Genomic DNA, 21,158 nt, shown 5'->3' on the forward strand with positions numbered 1-21,158 from the left:
AACGCAAATGAGAACTCTTCAGTGAGGGTGCCTTCAGACATGCGGTGTTTAAGCAGGTAGAAAGTGGAGAAATACAAGGCATAGAAGTCCACATACCTGCAGAACAACAGAAGAAAGAAACTTTTATCAGGAATGTCAAGGAGTTTGATAAAGTTTACTAAGTCTAGAAGGACAGAAAAGGTTGTTGAAATGAGTGAACAGGACTCAGTTAACAAGAAACCAGACAGCCGAATCGTGCACGAACTTCTTCAATATTACTTTCCTTCAACGTTCTGTGTTATCTCAGTTTTTAAGCTTTCTATTCTAGTGTTTGCTTAATTATATACAGCTTAAAATAATTTGAGTTGTTCTGATATACTTACTTTAGGAAAATCTTGTCAGCAGAACAACCTGAGTGGGGTTTTACAGAGTACCTATTTATATCTTTGCTTCAATGGCAGTTTCACTGCACCTGCTTACATATTGTCTTTTTTTTAAGAAAAAAAAAAAAAAAGAAAAGAAAAGAAAAGAAAAGAAAAGAAAAGAAAAGAAAAGAAAAGAAAAGAAAAGAAAAGAAAAGAAAAGAAAAGAAAAGAAAAGAAAAGAAAAGAAAAGAAAAGAAAAGAAAAGAAAAGAAAAGAAAAGAGAAAAGAAAAGAAAAGAAAAGGAAAGAAAAGGAAAGAAAAGGAAAGAAAAGGAAAGAAAAGGAAAGAAAAGGAAAGAAAAGGAAAGAAAAGGAAAGAAAAGGAAAGAAAAGGAAAGAAAAGGAAAGAAAAGGAAAGAAAAGGAAAGAAAAGGAAAGAAAAGGAAAGAAAAGGAAAGAAAAGGAAAGAAAAGGAAAGAAAAGAAAAGAAAAGAAAAGAAAAGAAAAGAAAAGAAAAGAAAAGAAAAGAAAAGAAAAGAAAAGAAAAGAAAAGAAAAGAAAAGAAAAGAAAAGAAAAGAAAAGAAAAGAAAAGAAAAGAAAAGGAAAAAGCACCTTTACACATAAAACCTTTAGGCATTATACCACTAAATTGTAACTGACAGACTACTGAATAGTATTACCTTATTATACATGTGTGTGAAATACTAGTAATTGTAGCATATGTTTGCACCTGAGAATTATAGTTGTAACACTGATGTAACATCTTTGTTCTCTGGCAATGGAAGAGGATATGTTTTATTACCATAGTGAAAGGTTGTCCACTGGATTTTGTTTCCAGTAAGAATAGCTCATTCAAAAAAATGTCAAGCTTGGCCTTCCATTAACGATCTTTTCACATTTGTTGAAAATGCATAGTCACAAATGACAACTTGCTGCTGTTTGCTCTTGTCAAGACTTTAGAAATAAAAATGATTTCACATATTTTTATTCATTTTTATTTTGAAAATCAAAGTGTTATCATAAAGTCAAACATTTGCATGCAGAATTTGTTTGATCAGTTTCACTGTCTCACTTCAGAATTTGATTTTTCTGACTTTTTATGATGTCTTCATTTGCCAGTCAGAGGCAAACTACTCGATACCTGGAGTCCTTAAGTATTCTCCCATTTATCTACTATTCATTCTCACACCCAAAACTTTCACAAGCTTAGGTTGTAGCATATCTGTATATGAAAAACTGTGTTTTCTTCTAAGATGCTCTGCATGCTACAGATCTAATTCCAAGATCTAAACTAAATTACTTGTGAATAGTTCTAAGTATTTAATATTTAAATTTGAGTTGTTTAATTGAACATTTGAATAATAGGATACATTACTGTTATGTAGCAGTGTTTAAATGAGCTGTTGATGCAATTGCTCAGATCACAGATTACAGATTTTTTCCATTACTTCCTACAACATTTGCATCCAATTCTTTGTTACACTGAATGATGGAGATTTAAAACTCTTGTTGGTACATCCATAGAAACACTGAATAAATGAAAATACTATCAAAATAAATCAATTTAAAACTATACCGTATCTGCTGATTTTAATTTCTATTACAGTCCTACTTTTACTGGTCATTGTAGTTTTTAAGAAATATGTATCTTTAATATTTAAACGGTTGCTCTCCATCCAATTACCATTTACTAGAACCCATCAAAATTATAGCTTCTGAGGCAAATTTGACTTCTTTGTCAAACAGTATCCGTTTTTCCATAAAGAAAAACATAGGCTATACCACAGTTATGAATGCTTGTAGTTTTTTTAGACTGGCAACAGTAAAATTTCCTACCTATCTTGCCTCCAAAACTTTCTTCTGAACTTCAGTGAGAACAAGGTAACAAAATGCTTATAGCCGAAGATTATTCCTTTTAATACCCAGCATCAGAAGCACTAGTGTTCTTTTACTGGTTGCTTTGTCTTGTTCATGCTCCTGAAAAAGAGACAGTTCAACACACATTGAATTTGACACTTCACTTCAGGACAAATCTGCAAGTGTGGTTTTTGCGTTCTCTCTTCTATTCATAAATGCCTTGAAAATAAGTGGAGTTCCATCAAGAGTCAGCACTAGAGGTTGTGAGAGTGACAGCATGTTTTATACACACACATACCAATGTGACAACAAAGTCCATTTTTAGAAAGCTGCATAGAATATTCTCTGCATCAGTGTCAAATTAAAGATACTGTTCTGAAATAGTGATTACGACTGCATATTTGGTCTGTGTCAGCTGAGGAGCTGTCTGACTTATCTATCCATCTATTGCTGCCTGCTGCTCAAATGAATGTCATCTTGTCGATGGGCTCGTCATTACATTTAGCTGGAAGGTTTGCAGACTCTTTCAGCTCTGTGAGAGAGCTATTATGGTGTTTATGGATGACTTCAATTCTAACACATTCCTTTTTTAGGAACATCAAACTTTTTGGCAATCTGTTTTCTAGACAAAAAGTGAATCCTTGCTGAGTTTCAGTCATGAGTCTTGTACACTAATTTTTTAAGGAATAATTCCATAAAGTTTGTTTTTTTGTTTGTTTGTTTGTTTTTTAGGTTTGTAAAACTTCCCATATAAAAGACAAAATTTTATGGTAATCTGAGGTACAAGACAGAACCATTTAGAAATATTTGATTTTTTAAACTGCTGTCTAGTGATATAAAGTTAGTGTTTTATAAAAACAAAGTATTTCCTAGAAAGTCTATGACTTACAAGGTACCTACCAAGGTTGTCAAGGTTACACCTCCTTGCTGGTCTCCATGTTTTTTCAGGCAGTGGGCTGCTCTCTGGCATCACCTGGAACTTATGGAAAAAAAAAATTTTTTTTGGTTGTTTTTTTTGTTTTGTTGTTTTATTTTTTTTTAATTATTTATTTATATTTGTATGTGTGTATGCAAATATGAGTAACTAAAAAGAATTTCATGTTTAGATGCTTGTATGCACTTATCTTAAAGACCTTTCAGGAAAAAAGCTGCTAGCCTAAATTCATTATATTTGTCTATGTCATAAGTCATTGCAGTATTTAGTCTTTTGATTTCTGGAATTTCTAAGAGTTTAGAAATATTTTAAGGATAATATAAAAAACTCATTGATTTTTATTTATGAAAAAGATACATTAATTAAAAAATGTTCTTGAAGCAAAGGTAAGGTGAATGGTGTATTTTGATCAAGAGATATACAAAAGAGAAGAAATTTGGGATTTTGTTGATTTTTTTTTGTTTTGTTTGTTTTTTATTCTGGACTCTGCTGTTGGTTGCTTTATTGAACCAGTCTTACAACATCAGATATCAAAGATGTGATATGACCAAGCAGAACTATTAAAATTAAAGGTCATGATAAAATTGCACAGATGGAAATAGAAATGTAAAGCACAGTAAAGCCAAGAAGAGGTAATCTCTTTTCTTCTGGTTGCTATTTATTGAAAATAACCACTGAAAATAACTGGATTAATAAATGTGATGCAAGTAGTTGAGGATTTGTGAACAAGTATGTTAGGTCTCCATTAAGCATATTAAACACTGTTAATATTTATTAAAGTCTCTTCCTAAAATTAGAAAAATAATGGTTATATTGAAATTAATTCCCACATCCTTGGACAATGATGAATTAAACACAATAATACAAAAATAACAATGATAATGAATACAATAAATTCATTTTACTTTTGTTTCAGAATTATATTTCAATTTGTTTTTATTTTGTGTGGTGTTGGTTAAGCCAAGGCTTACAAGATAGCTATGGAGTAAGCGGAAGTTAAAGTCTCTCTAAGGTCCCGTTATAAACTCTGCAGTACTTCTGGCAGGAAATATGGCCCAATATTGTATTTGAAATGCCAGTTACCTATGATATGAAGTATTTAACAAACTGTATAATGGTTTTCTGACCCTATATATCCTTTTCTGTGTTGCTATTCTTTAGCTGCAGCTCTGTAAACAAATTAAATTTTGATTTTTCTTCCTCGAGTGAAATAATTTTCACTAGGGCTACTAGTGACACTGAATTAGTCATCTGATGATACAGAAGTGGAGATGAGAAGAGAAAAAAAAAAAAGAAGAGAGAGAAAAAAATAAAAAATTAACAAAAAAGAAAAAAGAAGAAAGAAAGAAAAAAATAGAAGAAAAGAAAATGAAAAAAGAAGAGAGAAAAAAGGGGAAAAGGAGGAAAAAAATAGAAAAAAGAAAGAAAGAAAAGAAACTGCCTGCATTCAAGCTTAGCTCAAAATATCTTTATAGCTGACATATAATTGTATAAGAAAGGTGTTTCTGTAAATTAACACCTTGGACTGACTTTTTTATCCATATTTCAATGAGTCACAAAATGACATTTTACTGTCATGATCATCAAAATTATTTGAGGGATAAAAGAGTGACCATCTGTAGTTCCCATATCTCTGCTACCAAATAGCTTTAAAACATGAAGATGATGAAGGCTAACACCATAATTCTTGATATCAATACATAATATTGTCAGACATATTAATAATCCTGTGGGGGAAAAAATGTTTTATACCTTTTTCTCTTTGCTTTTAGGATTAATCAAGGTGAAGACACAGGAGCAGAGCAGAGCAGGACAATCATTTCCCCAAATGAGGTAGCAACACTGTGCTTGATGCACCCCAGGATGCAGTTGGTCCTTTTGGCTGCCAGGGCACATTGTTGATTCATATTCAACTTGCTGTCAAACAGAACCCCCAGATCCCTTTTTGTGAAGCAGCTCTCCAGCCATCTCCATACGCACCCTCACAACCTTTAAGCACCTATGTTTCACATGCAACTGGAAAATTATTTGGTTCCATTAACAGTTATCAGTAAATTAAACAGTATTTTATCGATGAAATCCTTAACTTACTGACTTGTCCATATTGATTCAGTAACAAAAGGAAAAAAGGTGTGGTGCATGTGAGCAGCAGAAAAACATAGTTACAATCCTGGAGAAAAAAGTATTTTACATTGTGAATGTAAGAGATTGCTTTTAATCATGTTAAATGTTTTGATCACCTAGTCATTTTGTCGCTTGATAAAATGAATAAGAGCACTTGATCAGCTTTCACTAGATGACACTCTATAAGGAGGAGTGGCTTGATAGCTACACTTAAAAGCACAGGCTATTGCAGTAATGGATAACCATGAGAATTTCTGTTACTTATTTAGCATTTGCAAAGATATTACCTAACTAAGTGTTCTAACAACTAATTAACTTCTTAACTTGAATCACAATAGGGACACAAAATTCTGCTTTACATAAAATGTTACTGAGTGATTGTAGTTCTATTTTATATGATTGAGAACAAGAAGTTGTTACTTACAGGACATAATTTAGGTTGTCATTAGGAGTTTGGGAATATTTTGAGGTGTCTAAGATGCTTGTTAGTTAATTCAAGACCCTAAGTTAAAAGATGACAGAGGCTTTTACATTCATTCTTAGTAAAGATTTATTTATGTATTTATTCATTTATTTATTACCATTTGTATTCTAAATTGCTTCTGATGACAAAAATAGAAATATTTTTTCATGTCCTACTTGCTGATTTTCCCAATTTCGGGTTATTCTTATCATATCTGTTTTTTGTTGTTATTGTTGTTTGTTTTGTTTTGTTTACATTATACAAACATCATCCTCTCCTATTATTTTCCCCTTTGTGCTACTAGGTCTGTCAACATTTTTTTTATTTTTACTTTTTTATTATGTTTCTTTTTTGTTGTTGTTGTTTTGTTTTAATGGCAACTCCTACCGTCAGTTGTTTGAAAATTACACCTGTGTGTTCTGTCCAGCTCCTTTCTAAAAAGGATCTTATGGATAAATGTCTGAATACTACTGAGGCTAGCATTAGGACAGAGCAATGAAAAAGAATCACTTAGTATGCTGGCCTGTTCTGTTGGGAGTACTGATGCATAATGAGTATCAGGATGACCTACAAGAGCAAGTTCTGGATTCTGCACCAAGTATGGCGCATTCCTGGGTATACATATAGACTGGGGGATAAGAGGCTGGAGAGCAGACCATGGAAAGGGATCTGGGGGTTCAGTCCAACAGCAAAACAATTATGAGTCAACAGTGTACCTGGCAGGCAAAAGGGACACTTGTATCACGGAGCGCATCAAGCACAGCACTGCTAGCCAGTCAAGGGAAGGGATTGTCCCCCTCTGCTCTGAACTGGTGCAATTTTAGGTGCTACAATATAGCGATATAGAACAGTATTATAAAGTGTCCAAAGGAGGGCTACAAAGTTAGTGAGGGGCCTACGCGGGAAGAAGTATGAGGAGCAGCTGAGGTCACTTGGTTTGTTCAGTCCAGAGAAGAGGAGGCTGAAGGGAGGCCTCATGAGAGCCTACAGCTCCCTCATGAGGAGTAGAGGGGGAGGCACTGATCTGTTCTCTCTGGTGGCCAGTGATAGGACCTGAGTGAACAGCATGGAGCTGCTACAGGATGGTCAGGCTGGGTGTTAGGAAAAGGTTCTTCACTGAGAGGGTGGTCAGGCACTGGGTCAGGCTCCCCAGGGAAGTGGTCACAGCACAGAGCCTGCTGGAGTTCAAGAAGCATTTGGACATTGCTTTCAGACGTATGATCTGATTTTGGGGTGGTCCTGTGTGGAGCCAGGAGATGGACTCGATGGTCCTTGTGGGTGTCTTCCATCTCGGGAAGTCCTATGATTCTATACATTGTGTGAATCTAAACTTTCTATGAATTTGGACTTGTAAAGAAGCTTGAATCATACATTAATTTCAGGTTTTGTAAAACACTACTTATAGGTCTCAATATATGATTAATATAATGTAACATAATGTAATATATAAAAATATTATTGTATATATATATATTTCTTAGTAATGTCTTCTAGAATTCGTTTTAGTGAAAATTGCCACAGAGCATGCTACATGACTTTTACCAGCATAAAAATCAAAATATTAGAGGGTATGTTACAGTGTCTTCAATCTCATAATAAAGAAATAAGTCCACCTGACTCACAAAGGAAAAGGACCATCAGAGCTATTGCAAACTCTCCCCATAGAGAAGATTTATTTTTTATTTTTTGATAGTATATAAACTGCATATTGTATTTCTATTCTGGAAGTCTGAAGGAGAAGTGTGAGAAAAAAAATCATAAAATTCATTTCTGTCTCCACTGAAATAAGGCTGCCCTTAAAATAATTTTCAGAATCAGCTCAATCATGCAAAAAATCATGCAAAGTAATACTATAAAATACAAGGGAATTTGTAAGAAGGGAAGTAACTAGGAGTAGTAGATTTCAATGAAACTGCAGAGTGTATTCAGGCAGATAGAAGCAATATTCAAATGGAAATTTAGTCAAGACACTGAAGTTCTGTGAGAAGGCAGTAATCGGAAATTTTGTTACTTTTAGGTGATTCATTTTCTCACCATTCCCATTAAAGGGAACTAACCAGTTCTATAGGAATTAATTAAAAATCAGTTCTTATGCAATAATTCAGTATTATGTTAAATAGATAAAACAAAGATGATTCCAAGAAGAAAATGTTGCTTAATATGCAAAGTTAAAAAATAAATAAATAAGGGGGGGGGGGGGAAGAGTTTTTCAGTAAACTGTAAATACTCTGAGGCATAAGCTCATTACTTCTGTTCCAGTACAGAACCTCACTAATTCACATTAATGACTTACAGACCCACTGTAAATGATCAAAGTTTGTTATAAAACATTAAGTGAAATAAATGGTAAAACTTTCATGGACTTTCAATTGTAGTTTGATTAGTATTGAGGCAAAAGAACAAGAAAAAGAGCAAGAGTAATTGCAAAATATTTACTAGTCATTTATTATACAATGCTTAGCTTCACCATTTGGGGACATTATGATGATTTCTCTCTTTCTTTCTTCCCCTCCTCCCCCCGATCTTAAATGAGAAACACTTTTTTTTTTAATTATTATTTTTTTGTTTTGTTTTGTTTAAATCTGAACATTAAATCTTTCAAGCTAGTAGATTGTGCTGGTGATCATAGATGAGACAGAACTAGTCTAATTATCCTCTCTTTGGGTAGAAACAATGGAACAGAACTTTACTGAGTTCAAAAAAAAAAAAAAAGGCACATTTATTTTTGAAACATGATTTCATCACACTGCAATTGTTGTTCTATCTATCTTTTCAATAATTAAATAAAATCATAAAGTTGGTAACAACTATTTCTGCCACAAAAATATCCATTTTTAAAGGACAGATGCTAAGGAATATCATTGTTGAGTCAGGGTTAAAACACTGACAGTTGTAAGGTATTGCTTTCATGTGCTTTTTCATGATTATTTTAAACAGAAATTTCCTTCCTTATTTCAGTGTTGATCTCCATTTTATGCCTAGATGCACTAGGCTAGCGAGGATATATATAACACTATCCTTTCTTGGGTATGTTTTCTATTTTGTACTTACATTGTGTTTCTCCTGATAAAATGGGAAAGATTACACTATTCTATGTCTTTGTGAATAATAACAATAAATAAATAAATAAAACTAAGAAGATGTTTTCAAACTTTCATTAATGTTAAATGCTTATCTACTCGTCTGGAAAAATCTGTTGAAAATTATTTATCATTGAAGGACATTAGGATAACATAAGGATGTTATTTGATTTTATCTTTATCTACTGTGCTTGCACAACTGGATATGGATTTAAAGATTTAGAATTGTGTCAAGACAGGAGATTTACAAAGGAAAGGAACAAGTTAAAAATAATAAGAAAGAAAAATACCATGAGCTAACATGTCACAAGAAAAAACAATAAAATGCATGGAAGAAGACATATAGTCTACTACTGGAAAACATCTAGGATTTGTGCCCATTATCTCTGAAAGATGGAAAATTAGTTCATACATACAATCTCACAAATGCAAAGTTGTTCATATGTATTCTGATAAGTAGCTTTTCCACATCAGTGAAATTCGTTTTCAGGATTCTGGCAGCTATCTTAAATAAAGCAAGGGATTTCTGAAGACTACTTCTGTGACAAGTTCCAGCTTCTGATTCTAAGCAAGTAAGGCCTTCTTTTTTTTTTTTTTAATTATTATTTTCTAAGTTAAATTAAATGTAAAACAAGCAGATAGTAATAGTGCTGAACATTTGCAGTGATTATCATTCGCATACATGGGAAAAAAAAAACAGTTTAGATGCTAGTCTACTTAGAATGGGAAACATATTTCCTGTTTTATCAAAGAACATTAACCATTGAGCATATTGGGTTCCTGCATATAACAACGTAACAGTAAGAACTTCAAGAATCTAGTTATCACCTACTAGTACAGAGGCACTGCATGCACCTTGTGTAATCTTTTTAACCAGCCCCAAAGATTCATAGTTCCTTTACTGTGTTTCCTCAGTACCATAGCTATGCCCCAAATTCCAAGAAAAATTGCAAAACTCTCAACAACATGCAGCAGGACATTCTGGAGGGGAGAAGGAGGAGGAGAGGGCAGACGTCGTTTTGCTACCCTGCTCAATCAGTGCCCAAGAGAGCTCCCTCTGCGGTGCAGTCAGACTCCAGGGTCTCCAGAATTTCCAGCAATGCCTTTTCTGTCAGTTCACTCCCTTAACAGTCCTTAAGCTTATAGGCTTAAGATTGTCTGCCTTTCCAGCTGGAAAATTGTGGTGGTGGTATGTGTGTGTGTTTAATTAACATTATTTACTTATCATAAAAAAGCCTTCTTTAAAGAGAGGCCTAAGATTTAAACTTACATCTAAGGACTAGGTTACACCTTCATTATCAGTTTCGGTTTGTCTGAGTACTTACTAATAAATAATTTGTGAAGTTTCATCAAGAATAAGAAGAGACTTGTGACAGATTATTCAGTAGCCTGATAGCTAGTACACTCTCCCACAGAGTGACAGTCCTTTATGCATCGCTTTTCGTTGAAGGTAGTGATTTGAAGACTCAAATGACCTCAATAAAGTTAATATATTTGTTACAATCTTTTTTCATGAGAAAATTCTATCCTCCGGAGAAGACAGTTTAACTATCCAGTGTGGTCTGAAATCTTATGAAAGACAGAAAAAGTGTCCAGTCCTTGTTGCCTAAATTCAAGTGTACTTACAGTGATATGCTGCATTCAACAATGATACTATACTGCAAAGTAGAGGGGTATTTACAAGTCACAGTTAAAAATACATAATTTATAGTTACCTAACCTAAAACAGTTTTCAATTGTTAAAAAGTGTCTTTTGAGTTCATTCCTATCACACATTCCTATCCTTCAGATGTCTCCAAAATCACCTTAAGTACTCAGATACTTTGTAACATTCAAATAATGTCATTCACCTTTATTTTAAAAATCTTTTTAATTAAATGCAAAGCTCTTTAACACTCCAGTTTCACACTACAATGCTTTTTGAATAGAACACCCCATTGCTGATCATGGGTGCTTTCAGGGCTTATTTATACCTTTGTGTGTGCGTAGATTCATTGTTAGATATCTATTCAATTAATAGCTTATCTGTAAATATGTAAATATGTAAAAATCTTTTTGCAGTTTAAGTGCCCAATGGGAAAAAAATATTTGTTCAATGGATTATCTCAGTTATATATATTTGTATATTTTAAAGTTTTCTTACCTCATCTTCTCTAATTTAATGAAATGATATATTACACAGTTATAATTTCTCCTTGGGAGGATTATAATAATTAATTTGGAAACACATTTTTCTGTTCTGACCTATGTTCTGGCAAGTAGATATAGGATGCTGAAAAAATATTTGTTGAAACAAAGTCCAAGGTAACAAATAACTAAGACATATTGTTTAATACTGTAGTAACCCCTCTTAATAGAAGACTTCTAAGTAGTTCACAACGAAAATGTAATTTACTTTTATTTACTGTCTTCTATAAAAAAGTCTTGAAACCAAGAAATAATATAGAATAATACAGTCCAAAATAAGCTATGTACAGAGAGAAAGGATTTATAGAACATGTAAATAATATACTAAAAATTTTGAATGTATTAAGTTAATATTATGTTAAAATAATTTTATAAAGGTTTTTGTACTTTCTTGCCAGGGATGTTGTTTACTTCATTGTCAGTTGTAGTATTTGGTAGGATTTTTATTTACTTTATGAATGTTTATCATTCCTCATTTAACAAACAGCTGTTTCACTTTCATGTTGTATGCTTAGGTACCCCTTTTCAGAATTTTTACTTTCAACTCAAAGTACTATTTTCATTTATCATAGATGTGTGTCATGTAGAGTCAAGCTACCAGGAAAATTAAAAAGAGTAAATAAAAACTTAAAAAGTTATTCCTTTATGTTGTCTTTATTATTATTATTATTATTATTACTACTATTTTGTAGTTATGGATTAAAGTCAAATCTCTATTTATTAAATCAAATCTCAATGTAAATTATATGTTTATATATAATACAGTAATATTGCCCAGGGAAATGGTGGAGCCACCATCCCTGGGGGTGTTTAAGGAAAGGTTGGACTTGGTGCTTAGGGACATGGTTTAGTGGGTGACATTGGTAGGAGGGTGATGGTTGGATCAGGTGATCTTGGAGGTCTTTTCCAAAATTATTCATTCTACGATTCTATAATATTATATTTAGCAAATTTTAGGTGCTATTTATATTATAATATACTTGCTACATCTATAGGACTTACCACTAGCATTTGCTCTTAAACACAAGTGATCTTCAAAAATTAACTGAAGTTCTTTTTCCTGTTTTAGAAAGAATTGTTTCCTCATCTTTTCAGATCAAGGTATTCAAATACAGAGTTCAAATATAGAGTGCAACCTCCCCTTCCTTTATGGCTAACAGTCATTAAAATCCTTGAGTTTTGAGCCAAATCCAAATGGATTACTTTGTGATTACTTGATTACTTTATTTTTTTTCTGTCATGTAACAATCACACTTGCATATGGAAAAGAAAATAGTTTATTAGAATTAGTTGCAATGTGCATTTTTCTGTGATTTCTGAACATGAAAAACTTTAAACGGAGAAGTGCTCCACTGAGGCTTCCAGACATTCTGAAATAAGATTCATGGTCATAGAGGAAGCTAAAAGCCTAGGGGCTGCTTTGGGTGTAATTCTATACTTGCTGCTATTGTGGCTCCATTTTTTGATTGACTTAATACTTAATAATACATAATACTTAATACATAATACATAATACATAATACTTAATTTTTTAGTCAACACTAAGCTCAAGTTGCCTGTCAATCAGCGACATAAAGGCCACTTTTCAACAGTGAGGGTTCTAAGAGCGTAGTTAGTAAGAATAACACTACCAAACAAAAAAAGAAAAGGCTTGTATATTCTGCAGCAATTAAAAGAGCAATTAAGCAGAATTCAAATAAAATATGAGCTCTAGTACGAAGTGTAAAACTTGCTTTCCTATTTAGTGTATTTCATTAAAGTTTAAACAGAAATGCAGTTTTATAATATCCTTAAGTTACATTAAACTAAACTGCATTCAGAAAGAGAAAAGGCTGAGCTAAGAAAGAGACAAAGTAGAAAGTAGATCCCACATCCCTGTGTAACAAAATAAATAAATAAATAATAAATCCAAAAATCTGTCCTTTTTACCAAATAAATCTTTCTTAAAGGCACCTTCTGACAGCCATGCTGATAGAGAAAGTGGCCATTAGCAACAACTGGCTGCCAAAGAATATTGAGCTGCTTTGAGCTGTTCTCAAGAGATACGAATTCTAGTGAACAAATCCTTTTACACTGGCTAAAAAAGGTTAGTTTTTTACCTCTGATCACCAGATACTCAGTGAATAAACCTCTGCTGAAGCAACCCTCTGCTACAGCAGCACTTGGTGACATTTCTCTTGAAGCACAGTATTTTTATTGGATTTATGTACTTTGGCCTGAATTACTTTTTTTTATTTCTTTATTTTTTTTATGGTGACATAACAAGAAAAGGATTAATACTTCATATCCGGTTTTCCATGATATACAGAATATAACCCCTTCTAACAATTTTGCCACCATTGCTTAAGTTTCATAGATACCTCCCAGTTAGAACACTCTGCATAAAGTCAGTATAAGTGTCAAAATAAAATGATACAATAATCATGATGATAATTATAATTTTGTAGTTATTTAATATATAATACAGTACTATAGTGTATATATATATAATATGTACTTATAGATAATGGAAGTCTTTCTTATCTAGCTGCTCATGAAAATAATAAACATGAATGTAAATGTACTTTATGGTTCTTACAAATATAAATAACATAATTTGTGCTATAGTGTGGTTTCTGTAATCATGAAGATCGTACAGACTGGATAGCTGTTTCCAATCACAACAGGCTGCAACCATGCAGCACTTCCATGCTACAAGCACTTCAATGGCTCATGGCTTCCAGGTCAAAAGTTTTGTACTTAGTTTGCAAGGCCTCAGAACTCAGGCTTGTCAGGTTTGCGCTGTCTGTACTTTTCAGAAACCACCAATGAACATCATATTCTTTCTGGTGAAAGTCTGAAGATGCTGATAACTCACCACAACACCTCCAAAAACAACAAAATGAAGCCGCCAACTTTAGGACCTAGTGGTATTAGGGGAAAGATTAGCATAATGCCAGGAAAAGGGCTACAAACTAAATGTGTGTGTGACAATCTTAATTGCTTTATTATTTTTCCTTTTCTGTAACAATTAGAGCTAGACTAATAATGATTAGGTTGTTCAGATTTCAACAGCAATAAAATCTCATTTTTATTTATGTTTATGGTGTACTCTTTGTCTTCCCATAAACAAGATTTTGAATTATGCAAAGCCAAATATGACCACAGTGAGAATGAAGACTGAAACACAAGTTTAAATTAAATTTTATTCCTTTTTTATTTGCTTGTTTGTTTTCATTTTTTTGATTTTAATTCACACCCCGTTGTTCCTATTCTTGAAGAAATAAAAAGAAAGAAACAACATGGGTATAATGATTTTCTGTAATGTTTCTTGAAGTATTTTTTTAGAAATCAAATTTCCACTTGGTCTTCATGATAAATCATGGAGAAGTCAGTGTAATGTGGTGAGGAAAAGGTGAGGAAAAACACTGTTAGAGATAAAACACAACTTTGAACTGTGGGCTTCTAGATAGTGCTAGGGATGTAGGTGAACCCTGTGAACCCATTACATCCAATATATAGTATATATCCAAGTTTATTTTAATCAGAAATAGCCAAGAACACATAGTATATGGTAATATGCTTTATTGGAATGATGTAAGATTATTATGCTGTGTACATGAGACCGAGTTTTTAAAAGACATTTACCAACCAGACAGATGGTCATCCTCTCTAAAAAACTTTCTTATTATGTCTGCGGTAATCCATGGTATTCTGGCATTTTTACTCTACATGGCTTTGGGTAGAAAGTATCTGGAATACTTACTAGTGACAGGCTTTTTCTAAATTGTAGAATCTACACCTATAATAAATACCATCAGCTTATAACTATGACATTGGCAAGACACTAAGGTTATGTTACATTCTGTACAGAAGTAGGATAGTATAATATAGACAGTTCATGAGGCTTGTCATAAATGCTGTTCTGAAGAATATTTAACTCACTTGTATGAGATAACACAGTAAGACATGTTTTTACCTATGTAAATATATATTTTCAATACTCTGGAAAGTTGGCAGTGATCTACAATGGCTGTATATGCCTTTCTTTGATCTCTAACATCCATATGAACTCTAGAAATAAAATATACCTGAATGTGAAACACAATGCCATAGCATATCTTCCTAACAATAGGTATCTTCGAAGATCTTTTAAAGATATCTTGATGCCTTCTGGTTGATCAGTGTATTTTATATCTGCTAACTACATAAGATTCTCTGAATGTTTAAACCAGACTAGCAATTTTACGGACTGTGTGCTGGATTTTTCTAGCCTAAGTTATGCTTAAATCATCTAAGAACTTCAATAAGGTTACTACAGCATCTTACCTATGTTCAACAGCCATAATGTAAAGTCAGTATTTAAATTAATTTGGTTTTGGTTAATTCACATACATGCAGCATAATAATAGTAGGAGGGTGCTGTAGGAATTTAAAACCTATTGGAGTCTGAGTGTTAAAAGGATGGTTAAAAATAAATAAATAAATAAATAAATAAATAAAAAGAAATAAAGATATCTTTAAAAAGATCCCTTGGTGACTAAGATTTATTTTTTTTTTTTCTGAGAGGACATGTAGTCTATATGCAAGGTGTCTTGCTATGTTGCAGTCATTTCCCAGCTAAGTAAAAAAAAGTAAATTTTGTATGATTTGATTCTTCGGGAAAGACTATTGTGTAGGGCTTTTTGACGAAATGCAGTAACATTCACATTAAACCAAAAATGTGTTATTGAAAAGTACCTTGCAATTATTTGAAAACATAAATTCTCTCTAATATGTTCTCTATAATATCTTTATCGATGATCTGGATGAGGGGAGTAAGTTTGCCAACAACACCAGGTTATGTGTGAGTGTTGATCTGTTCAAAGGTAGGAAGGCTCTGCAGAGGGCTCTGTGTAGTCTGGATCAATGGGCTGAGGCCGACTGTATGAGGTTCATCAAGGCTAAGGGCTGTGTCCTGCACTTGGAGCATAACAACCCCATGCAACACTACAAGCTGGGGGAAGAGTGGCTGGAAAGCTGCCTGGTGGAAAAGGACCTGGGGGTTTTGTCAATTGCCAGCTCAATATGAGCCAGCAGTGTGCTCAGGTGGCCAAGAAGGCCAACAGCATTCTGGCTTGTATCAGGAATAGTGTGGCCATCAGGACCAGGGAGGTGATTGTCCCCCTGTACTGAGCTCTGGTGAGGCTGCACCTTGAGTATTGTGTTTAGTTTTGGGCCCTTCACTACAAGAAGGACATTGAGGAGCAGGAGCATGTCCAAAGAATGGCAACAAAGCCGGCAAAGGGTCTGGAACACAAGTCCTGTGAGGAGTGGTTGAGGGAAATTGGGTTATTTAGCCTAGATAAAAGGAGTCTCCGGGGAGACCTACGAATACCTGAAAGGAGGTTTTAGCAGGGTAGAGGTCAGCCTCTTCTCCCAAGCAACAATCTATAGCACAAGAGAAAATGGCCTCAAGTTGTGCCATGGGAGGTTCAGGCTGGATCTTAGGAAAAATTCTCCACTGAAAGGGTTGTGAGGCATTGTAATAGGCTGCCCAGGGAAGTAGTTGAGTCACTGTCCCTGGAGGTATTCAAAAGATATGTAGATGTGGAGGTTAGGGATATAGTTTAGTGGTAGACTTGGCAGTGCTAGGTTAACGGTTGGACTTGATCTTAGAGGTCTTTTCCAACCTAAATAATTCTATGATTCTATAATAGATGTCTTTTAAGTGGATAGACTAAAAAGAAATTGAATTCCTAAACTTTTGGAAAACTTTGTTATTTCTACATCTCTGCATTACAGGTCTGAGACAGAAGAAAACATACAAACTCTTTCTATTCTATCACACTAATGCGTTTTTTTTTTTTTTCCCAAAGGTGTAAAGAAGGGCAGCTTAACCCAGAAATAGCTCATTTTGAATTCTTCCTCACTGAATCTCAATTATATGTTTTTTGTAGAATACAAAAGCACAGTGCAGTAATATAATGAGAAAAGCATTAATAATTACACTGATGACAACAAGAAGAAAAGAAAATACCTGGTGCAACACAAAATGAATTAAAATAACCATTACATAATGGAATGCATCCAACTGTATAAAATATATATATATATGCAAACAGATTTTTTTAACACAAAGGGAGATTCAAAAACAGTAGAGAGAATTCATTAAAAAATGCATATTAAATTGAATAAAGGACAAGACAGGATGTAGTTAGTCAGAGATGTTACTGAGATGTTTTTCAGTTTTATTCAAATTCAATAATATTTTTTAATTATTTTATTCTCTATTAATTTGCATGACTCTGAAAAAAGTAGGACTTCATGTACCTTATTTTTGTCAGTGCGAAAGCTCTCATTACCTTGTTAAGAATATGATTTTAGTTTCCTGTAGTTCTTTAAGTACTTTTCTTGCACAGACTTGGCTTGTGAGCTCTTTCATTTTAATCCATTTAAATGGAGTCAAAAAAAAAAAAAATACCACTCAAGACAAATAAAAACATGGTTGCATCTGTTCCTCAACAGACCAAAATTGTCTGATAGGTCTTTTACACTCATTGTCAAAAAAGAATATTTGGAAAATGTTCCAGGGGTCTTTGAATCTTTGTGATGAATTTGTACATCTGTAGTGCAACTAATCTATGCTGCACAACAGTTTTCACGTTCCTATCTATGAGCAGGATCTTACCTTACTCTTTATGGATTCTACCTTTCTCCAAACCCTTAGTTTTACTATATTATTCAACATCCTACAGTCTATTCATCACGTCTGTCTTCCTGACACTCTACTCTTTGTGAGCTTTTTCCCAGTTATTTACCTTTCCCTACATGCTCGCTTAACCTTGGCTGGCTGGCAGATATTCACCCATCCATTCTCTCTCTCCACCTCTTCAGCAAGACAGAAGGAGAAAATGACAAGAAAAAAGCTTCTGTGTCAAGATAAAGACATGGGCAGCACTTACCATTTGCCATCATTAGCAAAACAGACTCAGATTTGTGAAGACTGATTTAATTTATCACCAAATGATCATGATAATAATAATAATTAATAATAATAATAATAATAAAGGATAGTGAGAAATAAAAACAAAACTGAAAAACAAACAAATTTTCCCCTACCTCCTTCTTCCGAGGCTCAGCTTCTACTCTTGATTATTCTGCCTCCTTCCCCCCGACGAGCACCGGGGGGTGGGGAACAGGAGTTGGAGACAGTTTACAACACTTCATCTCTGCTTCTCCTTCTTCCTTGCAGTTTCCTCTGCTCCAGCTGGATACAGTCCTTCATGAACTGCTGCAGCGTGGGTCCTTTCTGCAAGAACTGGTCCAGCAAGGGTCCATACCACAGGGCGCAGTCCTTCAGAAACAGACTGCTGCAATGCAGCTCCCATGGGTCACAGTTCCTGACAGAAAACCTGCTCCAGCATGAACTCCTCTCCACACACTACAGTTCCGGACAGGAGCCTGCAGAAGAAGACAAAGACGAAGACGAAGACGAAGACCAAGACGAAGACGAAGACGAAGACGAAGACGAAGAAGATGGAGAAGGAGAAGGAGAAGGAGAAGGAGAAGGAGAAGGAGAAGGAGAAGGAGAAGGAGAAGGAGAAGGAGAAGGAGAAGGAGAAGGAGAAGGAGAAGGAGAAGGAGAAGGAGAAGGAGAAGGAGAAGAGAAGGAGAAGGAGAAGGAGAAGGAGAAGGAGAAGGAGAAGGAGAAGGAGAAGGAGAAGGAGAAGGAGAAGGAGAAGGAGAAGGAGAAGGAGAAGGAGAAGGAGAAGGAGAAGGAGAAGGAGAAGGAGAAGGAGAAGGAGAAGGAGAAGGAGAAGAGAAGGAGAAGGAGAAGGAGAAGGAGAAGGAGAAGAAAACTGTGATCTGTTCTTCTAGTGTTTATGCTTTTGAGAGGCTTCTGAATATATAGAGAAAAAGAGTTTCTTTTATTCTTATGTAATGATGTCTGAATCTTTCCCTTTGTTATACTTTAAAGTGCCGAATTTTTCTACCATAAAAGGAAAATGAGAAAGTATGATCTTTTATTTTAATGATCTTTTTAAAGAAGTAAACAGTGAAAAGACAGTGAATCAAATAAGCAAAGATCACCCTATTTTAATCTAATACTCTTATAGTGCTATTTGGTAGTTCAGTCCCAAATCAGAGAATGTATGAGACAGGAGATGGCATATTGTTACATAGCAAATGTCAGTAGAAATATTTTATGGAGTTTAAAGAAATTTTATAATCAGAATGCTGCATAAAATGATTTATCAGCACAGCAAAGTAACAACAATTTTCGCAAATTGTATGCACACAAAGAATTCCTAAGTTTATGACTACCTACCAAATACCAAGGACCTTAGCCTTTTTAAATCTCTGCATAGCAACTAGTCATATTTTGGAACATTTTAAAAAGGTGGTGAAACAGGTAGAATAATACGAAAACATAAATTCATCTTTCCTTGATGAGCATCAATTTATTTTGCATTTTGATTGCAATGGTAAAGGTAGTTTTCTTGGAAAGTAGAAGATACATGGGAATAGCTGATTCTCAGGTCACCAGTAATTATTTTTAAAAAGTAAAAAAATAAAAAAAAAATAAAAAATGTTTGAATAAATGTAAGGGAAAACTGCAAGTGGTTTTTTTTTTTGTTTTTGTTTTTGTTTTTGTTTTTAAAGTAAATTAATTAAAATTTAAGTGGATTAATTGGAAACTTTTACACCTAAATAAAATATTTGATTATGCTTATGGAGGATTCTTATTTTATGCAGGTTTTAATGCTTTCTATACAAAAGGACATTTTAAATCATTTAAATATTCTTGAAGATAGAATTGCAAAATATTCATTGTTGCTCTCTTCTGTCTATAAGTAGTTGCAGGAATAAATGAATGTAGTTCTGGTTCAGAAAAGAACTTGTTAAGAATGTTCCTTGCTTAAAAATAAACATGTGAGATCAGCTTAGAATCTAACATATCATAAATATATATATTTTGAAAGTCAGCAGGAGGTAAACTCTTAATTCAGTTTAGTACTTTTGAAAAAACAGTGCCAATATGCATCTTGAGATCCATGAGGATGTCAGGAAAAAAATACTTTTCTATCCTGCTTTTTAGTTGACACAAAAAAATGGGTTACTTTTTTTTTTTTCCTTTTTTAATAACAAGATTACATTGCTTGCACAATAAAGAAGACATATTTATCAATATGTCTCTAATACAGAGCACTCAGCCCTTATCTGCACCAGCTAACAAGTTCTTACAGGGATGGCAGAATGTAAACAACCAGCAGAATTTCCTTGTTATGAAGTAAAAGCTATTTTAAAGTATACCATGTAGGTCAAAAAGTTGTCTTTTGCAGGGTGCATGGAGAGAAGAAAAGAGCATACGAGGAGCATATGAGAAGAAAAGAGGCTAAGGTATCTGTACCTGAAACCAGAGTTGTTTAAATATAGCTTTATTGTTATACTGTTTTTGCCAGGTTGCTTGTCTAATTATATAGGGTAACATCTATCTTTACGAAGGGCAAAAAAGAATCAAATCTCCGAAGAGCCCTTTGATTTCTTCCTTTGGAAAAGACAATGAAGAAAAGAAAATATGCCACTAGGGTCTTCATCTGGCTTCTGTGAGCATGTTTATTTACTTTTGACAGATGGTAAATGTTTTGATAATAACTTTTAAAGTGAAGTTTCATTTTGCTTGTTTTCTTTCTTCTTTGAACTTCTTTTAAATTTGAAACATGCTAGAACATTTAAGAATTAATGTAGAACAATTACTCCCACAACAGAGGGATCAGAACAAGAGACTGAGACATGTAGTTGAAAAGAGCAACAAAATACCCACACAGACAAATCCTTTCAAAGAGATTTAGGACTTTATAAAATATGCATAAATTGAATGAGGGATTAGTTAGCCTTTTTAACATTAACCTTCCCTCTAGCTATTCTTTCAAAGAGTTTGTCCTTTAAAAAGTAAGAGTGTATGGTCACCCAAGGCAAAGGTACCTTCTTTGGAGGTTGCGTGTTTTTGGTTTAATACAGCAGAGCAAAATCGTGATAAACTGCATGCTAGTTCCACACACCTTCAATGCACCTTCAGCCTGATCTGCAGGGCTCAAGCTGTCATAGTCTGAATCCCTTCTGGATGGAAATGCCAATCATGCTAAACCATGTGAATGGCTTAGCGACAGACAGATGTTCACAGAGAATGAGACAGAGACCACCAA

At 33.9% G+C, this 21,158-nt stretch overlaps 1 long non-coding RNA gene across 1 annotated transcript; it reads right to left on the reverse strand.

Annotated features, from left to right (window-relative positions):
• Positions 1–2,186: 2,186 nt before the first annotated feature.
• LOC310899652 lies at positions 2,187–18,350 on the reverse strand. The gene is made up of 3 exons (XR_014584453.1): positions 18,070–18,350; positions 3,102–3,180; positions 2,187–2,321 (listed from the first exon to the last, which is right to left on the reverse strand). It is a non-coding gene; the product is annotated as an uncharacterized lncRNA (long non-coding RNA).
• Positions 18,351–21,158: the final 2,808 nt, after the last annotated feature.

Source organism: Anser anser (genome assembly GCF_964211835.1).
Source record: "Anser anser genome assembly, chromosome: 4".
NCBI lineage: Eukaryota > Metazoa > Chordata > Aves > Anseriformes > Anatidae > Anser > Anser anser.